This window comes from Mangifera indica, chromosome 4 (assembly GCF_011075055.1).
Source record: "Mangifera indica cultivar Alphonso chromosome 4, CATAS_Mindica_2.1, whole genome shotgun sequence".
NCBI classification, from domain to species: domain Eukaryota; kingdom Viridiplantae; phylum Streptophyta; class Magnoliopsida; order Sapindales; family Anacardiaceae; genus Mangifera; species Mangifera indica.
The window spans coordinates 1,299,831-1,310,827 of NC_058140.1; the positions used below are offsets into that span (position 1 = coordinate 1,299,831).

At 27.9% G+C, this 10,997-nt stretch overlaps 1 long non-coding RNA gene across 1 annotated transcript; it reads left to right on the forward strand.

Moving 5' to 3' along the window:
• The first annotated feature begins 8,684 nt into the window (after nt 1-8,684).
• Nucleotides 8,685-9,733, forward strand: LOC123215128. The gene is made up of 2 exons (XR_006501955.1): nt 8,685-8,976; nt 9,470-9,733. It is a non-coding gene; the product is annotated as an uncharacterized LOC123215128 (long non-coding RNA).
• Nucleotides 9,734-10,997: the final 1,264 nt, after the last annotated feature.

The following is a 10,997-nucleotide window of genomic DNA, read 5'->3' on the forward strand; positions in this document are numbered from 1 at the left end:
TGCGTGGGCCATCTTTTATTTATCACCCATCATTTTGTTCTTCAGATACACTCAAATCTAACGGCCTATAATTTACTTTCCCCGGATTTGCTGGCCCAGAAAATCAAAGCACGCTTGCTTGCTTGGCAGCCAAGAAAAAAGGGTTAATTGAGGCAATCATCTTCGCCAAATACTAGAGGTTTTAAGTGAAATATAGTTACAACTGAGTACAACTAGATTTGATCTGGCCAAGCTTGTGTATGACATAGATAAGATCAGTTTGAGATCGATAAATCAAAACTTAAATTTGATTAAAAAATAAAATTAATAATAAAAATATGACTATATTTGATTGAAGTTAACCCAAACATGCTCTAATTCGAAATCACTTTGAATATAACAGATTTGGTTCAAGAATAGATCAAATTGAAATATAAAAAAAATTTAATTTTATATTCTAGTCCCTTACTTGAATATTTGAATTATTTTGAATTAGACTTGTTTATGAAATGAGGCCAATCCTTAACTCGAATATGAGTTGTTTGATTTGAATTTGAATTCAAAACAAAAGAACTTGGATCGAATTAATCCTACATTCGAAGAATAGGAAGTCGAATACCATAATCAAACTAGAGCGCATAAATTTCAAATATTAGAAAGTAACAAATTAAGGAATAAAATTGAACTTGATGGGTTAAAAAAAAATTACCCTCGTATAAATGTTTCTATATTTTGAAAAAAAAACAGTGAAATTATTGTATCACATAATTTTTCCTAGAAAAAAAAAACCAATTGCAATTTACACAAGTAATTTCTAAATTATATTAATATAATAAAGTCCAACTCTTTGCTAGAAGAAGGAAAAAAAATTCTTCGAATAGAATTTCCATGATTTTCAAGAATTTAATATTTTCATTCAAAAAAATTGAAAAATTGAAAATTGGGTTAAAAATTTTTTTTTTTTTAATTCTAAGTAAAATGGTAAAACATTTTGATTTCGAAGAAAGTGGTTAATTGGGTTGATTTTGAATGTTAAAAGACTTTACAAACATTCTTTAGAAAATAGTTTATTTAAATTTTTATTATAAAGGATGTTATCAACGTTTTTAGATCTGAACTAAGTATTGATCCTATAAAAGGGTCAGTTTCTTATCCAATCAACAATATTAGCATAACATTAATATGACATAATTAAAAAGATATTTTTTAATAATAATAAGTCATTTTAGTATTAAAAAAAGTCTGTTTATCAGTAAAAAAATATTATTTAACTTTTTATTATTTTCTGTCTTTTAAAAATAATAATACTCTTTATTGTAAAATGTTTTACTCATTAAATGCCTGTGCTTTATAAAAAAGAAAAAAACAATTTAAAACAAATATTATTTTCAAAGGTGGAAAAAAAAAGATTGGTGGGTTGACCACTTTGAATAGATAGGCTCTAAGGTTTGACCACTTTGAATCTTTGATTGAATTAAGACCATTCAAAGCATGGGTAAAGTGGTAGACAAGAGTTACAAGTAAGAATTTAGCTTGACAAGAAAAAAAAGCCCATGATTTACATGTGTTTTGAAATTGTGGGTTGCCTTCGTAGAAATAGATTTGAGTTGAGTTAAACTTAAATAAATATAAATAAGAATTCGATTCAAATCAAGAATAGTTAGTTCAAATATAAATTTGATTAATTTGAATCACAATAGAAGAAAAAGAATAATTACTACGTTAGTTTTCCAATACAATGAGAGAGTTTGAATCGAGTTAATTATCGATTTGAGTTCGAGTTTAAATCAAATCCATTTAAATTATGGATAAGGTGGTAAATAAGAGTTACAAGTAAGAATTTAATTTTCATTATTCAAAGGTCCATTCATCAAACTTGTTGTATGGGAGTTGAACAATGTCAGTGCACATTTTGAGGCCCATGAAGCAAATTAAAAGCCCAAAAAATTGAAAAACAAAACCTGTTTTATTAATAATAAACCTACGCGCATAGATAATATATTAAATTAAATAATTTTAAATTAAAGATAAAAATAATATCAAATCATATAAGATTATATCATTTACGTATCAAATTGTGTACATATAATATTGTTTTTCATTAATAATAATCCAAAATTGGTTTGATTTGGTCTGATTTAACTAAATTTCTTTAAGATTGAATTCAAATTGAATTTGAATCAATCAAAACTCGAGGTACCTTTAAGTTTGACTCATTGAACTGAACAAAACTCAAACCGTTTCATTTTTTATTTAAACTAAACTCAAATTAAAAGATATTTAACTTGATTTGTATCACCTCTCTTTTCTTAATATGAACAACATGATACAGTAGTTTCGTTTAAGTTTATATTTAGTACTAGAATCATTTACTGCTGGTTGTTCCTCAATGGCATCGCCTTCCTCAACCACCTCCTAATACTGCATCGGAGGCTCCATCGTGTGGTTAACAAGAGTGTGCACAAGAATCACAGAAACCCATTGAGCAAATGAAACATAAGCCACCCCTTAGGAACGGCAACCCTTTCCAACAGGACTATCCTTTGTATGACAAATCCATCCAACAATTGCCAAAGACAGCTTACCACTATTTCCAAGGGCAGTCATGATAACTGTAAACCTATTGAACTCTGGTGGTGGCCGGCATATAATCACCACCAAACACCCAAGAAAGAAAGCCACAATCGGACTTACTAAAACATTCACAGGGATAAACCACCGAGAATACATATTCTCCATACTAAGCTTTCACCGACCCAATTCAGTAAATATCAAACACAGCAAGAATAGGGTAAAAACAAAGAAAGGTTTCATAAATGTAACAAAGGTTCGAATCCAGATATTTTTTCACCAGTTTTGCTAACCCAATTATATATTCAAAATATTGTTATTAGTACTGTAAAATATATTTATATTACCATGGAAATGATGTGGTTATCCAATCAAATAATAACACATCATCTATATATCCAATTATGTATTTAAAACTATATGTATATAATAGTGTTCAATAATATTACTTTTACTATAAAACAAAAAATAACATATGACTCTTTTCTGTGGGCTTCAGTTTAGAGATAGATTCTATTTAAATTGATTTGATTGAAATCTGTTATTTAACACAAACAAATTGATCTCAAACTAGAACTCTCAATTTAATTCGCTTGTTATTAAAGTTTCAGACTAGACTCACTTTTGTACATCCCAAAACCAAGGTTAAACAATTTTTATTATTTTCTCTCTCCAACACAATTGTTTATTTTTCCGACATTATTATTTATCTTCGTTATTGATAATATTTACCAACTCAAGTTAAATGAGCTCGTGCTTGAGTTAATCATTATTTAGATTCAGTTTAATTTAAACTCATCTTTATCTCTATCGATAATTGGAGTAGACTCATTAGCTCTGTAATGTCAACCTATTTAGCTAATAAGCCTCCCTTTAACACTACTTGGTAAGGTGAGACCGAGAAGATACACAAATATTGTTAGACCAAACATATATATCTTTAAACTATCATCTTGAACCCATGAATTGAGGTGGCTCGATATCTTGACCTCCACCCCAGCAAGATATTATCATATTACACAACACATTGTATAAAAAAGTGTTGAAAATTAATTTATTTTTAATATAAAATTATTTAATTATATTAAGACATATTAGTTTGTATGAATAATTTTGATAAGTATAATATTATTATTTTTCGAAACCAACATAGAAACATTTTTCTTTTGAAATACTTATGGGTCAATCGTGTAATTCTACCAATAATTTTCTAAGTGACTTATCTTAAAGGTAATTTTTTTGTATTTTGGTAATAAAACATTATCCAACCCAAACGCACCATTAGTAATATATATTTTATTACTTACATTATCTTGTTTGGTTTATTAGAAATAAAAGATTACGGTAATCTTCTATTACTAATATTGATGTGACAAGTAATATAAATGATAATCTGATTATTACCTTCACCTTAGATAATAAAAGATTACTAAGGTAATCTTGATTTTATTATAATTTATTAATTTTTTGTGATAAAATAAATTTATCTTTAATTAATATAACAAATAAAATAAAAATAATTATATTTAAAGGTGTTTAAATAAAATAATTTATTAGTATTCTTTTATTATCTTTAATCAAATACAATAATTATTTATATTTATAAAAAAATTTCAAATATAATAATTATTTATATTTAATAATATTTTAAATAATTAATTTTTAATATAAAATATTTCTCAAATTAAACCTCCGTTACGAGAGTTAGAAAATCTTAATTGATTCAGATGACTCTTCAAAACAGATCTAACTAGATCAAACAAAAAGACTCTTAGGCCTTGTGATGGAACTGTTGATCATTATGTGACTGCTAGAATATATTTGCGGTACCTGATAAAGTTGTTGTGAAAAAAGTGATAAAATTTGAAAGGACGAAGGGAAAAACATTTCTGAATTCATTCAGTGATGCACATTCTGACACCAAGCCACGGTTTGACGAAAAAACATTTCTGAATGGAAGGCCAAAAGAGTTGTTCTCACCCAAGGTTAAGGGTTTTGTATGAACTCATACTTTCTAATTTTTTAAAACTAAAAATCTTACCTATAAACAAAATTTATGTTAAAGTTTAGATCAAAACATTATTTAACAAAAGCATTAAAATTTAAAGTATTATCACATTTTTTTCTTAGTTTGAAAATATAACAAATCTAAAGTATTTCGGTTGTATTCACCATTATTGGAGATTTCTCTTCACCTCTCTAGCAAAATCTCTTTATCTTCTGGCCTGGAATCTCGTTGTCCAGACAATTCAAACAACAAAGATCTCTAGTCATATTTAGATGAATCTTTTGACAAGATCTTTGCTCATCTCCGACTCCGAGATCTCTTTTAGATGATGAAAGGATCTTGCTAGAGAGGTGAAGAGATAGCTCTGGCTATGGTTTCAAAATCCTAAGGAAGAGATTGTCAATTTTCAAATTTTAGATTAAAAAATTATTAAATTTTTAAACTGAGAAGAAAAAATATAATTAAACTTTATTTAAAATTTTTTTATTAAATTATGATTTTACTCTTAATTTCAATAAAATTTTATTCATAAATGAGAGTTTGATTTTTAAAAAATTAGGGAGTATGAATTTAAAGTTACTCCAAACATTGGGTGGGAACAAGGCTTTTGACCAAAGTTTAAAGAGAAAAAAACAACCAGTATACTGTTACTGCACTTAACCCTAGCGAAACGACAAGTGAAAGAACTTTCTTTCAGTAACAGTACTTGCTCTGAATGATTCCTCCTTCAAAGTATCTCCATCCTTTCCTAATTATATACAATTAAACATGTCCCAGCAATGGAATTCTATCCCAACCGAGCTAGTTTAATTCTAGCTATATATCAGAAGATTACTGAGATTTTATATAAGAAATGCATAGGGTTGCAGGAATAAGTGAGCAGAACTGTACCTTAGTTTCTGGGTGCTTTTGTTTTCGTTCTATGGAGTTATTGATTTCGCAGAAGACTTGAGGTCTTACTCAAAGTTGATTTGGTACTGTGTGGTCTGTGATATCATTTATATTGAGAATTATAACTTAGAAGGGATTCAGAGCTACCTAAGGGTAATCTCAATGAGATATAGAGAATGTTTCGTATATATAAAAGTATGAGTTTAAATTTTTTTAAATAACATATTAATATTAAATTCTTGATTTATCGATTATGAGATAAGTTATTAGATCTGAAATTTAGCTTAGATAGGTTTTTTACCCAAAAAAAAAAAGAGTAACATTTTGGTTAAATTGGTTTGATTTTGATATTCAATAAATCAATCTCGAGTTAGAATAGTTTGAATTGAAGTTTCAATAGAACTGATTTGAATCTAATAAGTCGTTAAAAATTTTCGTCTTCTTTAAGAAGTTGATTTCTTCTTCTTTTTCATGTTTGATCTTTTTTCTTTTTTCCTACTCTTTTTTTATGATTTCATCACAAGCTCAAACTGGAGATTTTTTATTTGAATCGAATTCAAAATAATCTTTTTAAGGTTTGACTCAGATCAAATCTACTACTAATCTTTATCTACAAGAGTCAGTTTTTTTTGTGTGTGTGTAAGTTATTATATATACCCTATAATAAGGGGCCTACTTTGTGTACCATTTAAATAAGAGTAATTTTTGTATATAATGGGGAAATATTATGTTCTATGATGTATCCATGTTGATTCATTAGAACATACTAAGAGCTCACAATATGATGATTTGTGTGAATTTACTTTACAAAGATAATAATATAATGATGTTTTTGACGAAATTATAGAGAGCACGTAAAATTAATAAAACAAATAATCATACTCAAACTAATATATTAAAAAAGAGAAAGTGTCGTGTATTTTGGTTTACCCAAAGTAAAGGTCTGTCTAATAAAATCAGTATTATTTAATATCTCCTCATTTCTCTTATTACAAAGAATGTAATTACTAATGAATTATTACATACTAAGAGATTCTTAATTCGAAGAGAAACTTTAAAGCAGTTATCTGTAGGTTAAGCGTAATTACTAATAGTTTCCCTAAACCCTAAACCCTAAACTTTAAATCTTAAACTCGCCCCTCTCTCCTATTCTCGCTTATTTGAGAGTGGGTTCTTAATCAATTACCAGAAAACAAGACCTTTTTATGCATCGTGAATTATAGACGAAGTAGTCATCAATTTCAATCATTCTATTCATACATTTTTGTCTCAAAAGTCAAAAGTTGAATTGAGATTGTTGGAAAGAAAGATTCATACTTCTCTTTTACTTTTAATCTAAGCAACACCTATTGGTAAAAAAAAATAAAATTACATACACAAAGTTCTCTTTTAATAAATTTATTTTTTAAATTTATTTGAAAGATTTTAAATTTGAAATATTTTAAACAAAATAGAGCAGGTAATATGTTAAGCAAAGAATAATTTATTTATACAACAATATTTTATGTACAAACAGTTAAGTTTTAATATGTTTGAATAAATTGACATATATAAATAAATAAATAAATAATTTTAAATCACAATTAAAATGAATAATTATATAATTGTCAGCTGTTTTTATCCATTCTACACTCATGAAAATACAAAGATTTGAACCCATCCCAATTCTAATCTCTTATGGAGACCCTTCATTATATAATTTTAAGCTCGTATCAAAAAAGGAAGATTGAACTTGGCTTTAACTCTAAACTCGAATCAAAAGTCCTTAAAAAAAAGATTTATATTTATCTTGAGAGTAGTATTATATCTATAACTTTTGTATATAATTTTATGTATAAATAATAATATGTCATCATATAATTAAAAAATTAAAAATTAAAATAAAAATAATTTAATCATGTGATGATACATAATTGTTTGTATATAAAATTGGACATATAGTATTATGGTTATCTTAATTCTAAACATGAATTGAAACCTTAGAAAGAAAAGATTCAAAATCATCTAAACTCTAAAACCAATTGGAAACTCTTGAAAGAAAATACTCAAATTAATGACGATGAAACTACTTAGAAAAAACTCTGAAGTAATGAGGTGAATTTGAGTTGTATCTAAGTCTGAACAAAGGTTGATTTAAAGTCAGTTTGAATTCAAAAAGTCTAATTTAAACTATATTTTAAGTTCGTTCAAACTAATAATAAGTTTGTCAATAAAGCTGGTGGAAAATATTGAAAAAGAAGAAAGAGTTGTAAAAAACATAAGAAATAATCAATAGAAAAGTTAAAAAGAAGAAAAATTGGTAAGAGAAAATTAATTTATTAATAACTTTTTGATAACTCACTTGAGTCAAACTAATTCAATTTGAACTCTTTAACTCAAATTTGATTCATTATAGTTGAATTTGAATTAGTTTAACCGATTACAACTCAAAAAAATTGAACATTCTTATAGGGCCAAATGACTATTTCCCACCTGAGGTTTAGTGTAAATCTAATTTTTCATCTGTTAATTATTAAAAATTCAAATATCTATTAATCTGTTAAATTTTATTGTTACTATTAGAGGTAAAATTATCATTTGCCTAAGTATTTTAAAAAAATTTATCACATTTCTCCCTCTAAGTTTTAAAATCTAACAAAATTTTCCACGCTCAAGATTTGAATAAATCAACATTTTCCCCTATGATTTTTCAAACCACTACTGCCAACGGTTGGAGATGGTGATGACAGTGTTCTCCCTTTCCCCAACTTCTCTCTCAGTCGGACTCCATTTTCTGCCATCATTGGCTAAAAAAACCAGTCAACGTAGATGAATTGTTTGTCTCTAGAAGAAGAACGGTTTTCATCAACTGGTTTTCTCGTTGGCGATATCTGAAAATGGAGCAAGATTGAGAGAGAAGTAGGGAGAAAGGGAGAACGTCGCCGATATCATGTTGGAAAAACCCTAGGAAAAAATATAAATTTTTCAAATTTTAGATAAAAGAATTTGTTAATTTTTAAACTTGGGGTGGAAATATGATAATTTTTTATTTTTTAAATATTTTTTTAAATAATAATTTTATCCTTGATAATAGTAGTAAAATTTAACAGGTGGGTTAGTATTTAAATTTTTGATAGTTAATGGGTGACAAAGGGTTTGCACAAAACCTACGGTGGGATATAGTTAGTTGGCCTTCTTATAATTTGCAAACATGTATGTACAGTATAGGCTGTTCTCGTCAAACTCTGACATATATCAGTACAACATGATTCAGAAGGTCTCTGTAACTAATAATGAAAAGGAAGAAGAAGAGAGGTGGCAGCGGCCCAGCCAGGGCAAAGCAAAGGCCAGTGCATGCCAAGGCAAGAAAGAGAGAAGGGTTGAGTCTTCTACAGTTTTCTCTTAATAATTTTGACCCATCCAGCTGTATTGAAATGATATGTACGAAATTGTTGAAAAGGTCTCATCTCCTTCCTCAATTTGAAAGCCCAGAAATTCTATATTTTGCTGCCCTAAATCTACACCTCAGCCTGCTTCTAGATTCGCAGGTCGGCTTATTTATACAAATATTTCTATTTATACCTTCATTCTTTCACTTTTCCTTCCTCGTACCTCCCCTTTATAAGCCCCTCGTTATGGTTTCTCTCTAGGGCTCCTTTGATTAGGGTTTGTGAATGAATGAAGGGAGCTTTCTTCAGTCCAGTCCGAGGCAGTGGAAGGCTGATATTTAGCTGCTGACTCGTTGGTTCAAGAGCTCATCATCATCATCATCATTATCAGAAGAAGAAGAAGAAGAAGAAGAAGATGAGTTTCTGATCCGACGATGCAGGAGCTGAGTGCAGCCATGGTTGTCACGTCTTGGACTGAAGGGAGCTCCCTCTCTTGAATGTTCATTTCCAAGTTGAATAATTCTAGACCATGATCATCTGCTTCATTATCTTCATACTGACTATCTAGCTCTGTATATTTTGCTTGAATTATATAGTTACATGATTATAGTTTTGTTTTGTCGATTTTTAACTTGAAAGGTGCTTGCTTTAGTGTTTTTCGCTTGCAGAATTAAAGGCTAAAAGCGGATCAAGATTGAAGAAGAAGCTCTATTCATCGATACAGGAGATGGAAATCAAGTAATGGAAAACTTGAATTCAAGCTTCAACCGAACGTGTTAAGGATTGAGTTTTTTCCATAAACAAATCAAGTTTAAACGATCCCAATATTCAAGTCTAAGTTAGAATTTGTTTGAATTTGATTTAGATCGAGTTCAAACCCTAAGTTATATGTGATGGTATGGATCTGTATTTGGAAGACATGGATCATCTCTTGTTGTGCTATTATTTTGATTATTTATTATACATAATTAATCAAAGGTTTAATTTTTATTATTCACATGTGAATCATGTGATTTTTCAACACAAAATTTTTATTAAACTTGTCTACTCTCTGGCTGCCAAAAATTTTTTCAACTCAAAATCTTTCATGTTAAGTCACAGATCTTTTTGTTTTTCAATTCTCTAGTGAAAGACTAATTGTGATCGTCTTGATTAATAAATATTTTTTTATTCAAGTGATACATATGTCTTTTTAAGTAAGTACACAAAATAGGTACATAAATAATGTGTTATCGTATGATAAAGGGTTCGTTTATTCTTAAATGATAACTGATTCACATGCTAAGAGTGCATCTTGCAAAGACCCTATTCTTCCATAGCTTGGCTTGCATTCAATGGCTTTGTCTTCTTGTCGATGCCATGAGATTCGAGATAGCTTGAAAGCGGAGCCATGGATGTAGGAGATAAGAAGGAGATTTTTCAGATGGAGATGGAGTAGCGAAATTCTTAAGTGCTATGTACATATAGTTTTATTGATTTTTTTTTATTAATTGTTTCTAGGGTTGGATTAGATTTGGATCTAGTTTGAAGAAAGGTCAGTTTAATGATATATATGTTTTTAATTAATTATCCTTAGGGTTGGATTATATATATGGATTGAGTATGAATAAGGTTTGACTTGAGATTGATTCGAATTCACAAAAGTCAGTTTGAAATTAATGAGTTATGAAACATATGATTTTTATTAATCGTTTCAAGATTGGATTTAATTTAGATCAAGTCAAAATCAGTTTAAGTTTGAGATTAATTCAAATTTAGAAAAGCTAATTGGAAATCATCGAATTGAGGTTTAAATTTAGCCTTTTTTTTTTTGGAAACAAATCCAATAAGTTTATTTAATTTGAATTCGAACAATTTATTCAATAAAAAAATCAAAAAAATTTATTTTCACTTAATGTTTAGTCTATTATCAGATTTTTTATCTACTAAATTTTAAAAACTCAAATATCTACTTATAAACTATTAAAATTAATAAAATTTATTAGTTCTAAATGTAAAATTATTATTTAATTATTGATATTAAAAAAAATTATACTTTATCTAATTTTCTCTTTTAAACTGTAAAAACTAACTATTCCTCTTAGATTTAAATTTTAAAAAGTTACATTTTTCTCCTTAGGGTTTCATTCGACCAACATCACTAAAAAGTTGAAACTTTAGAGGGAAAAATATAACTTTTT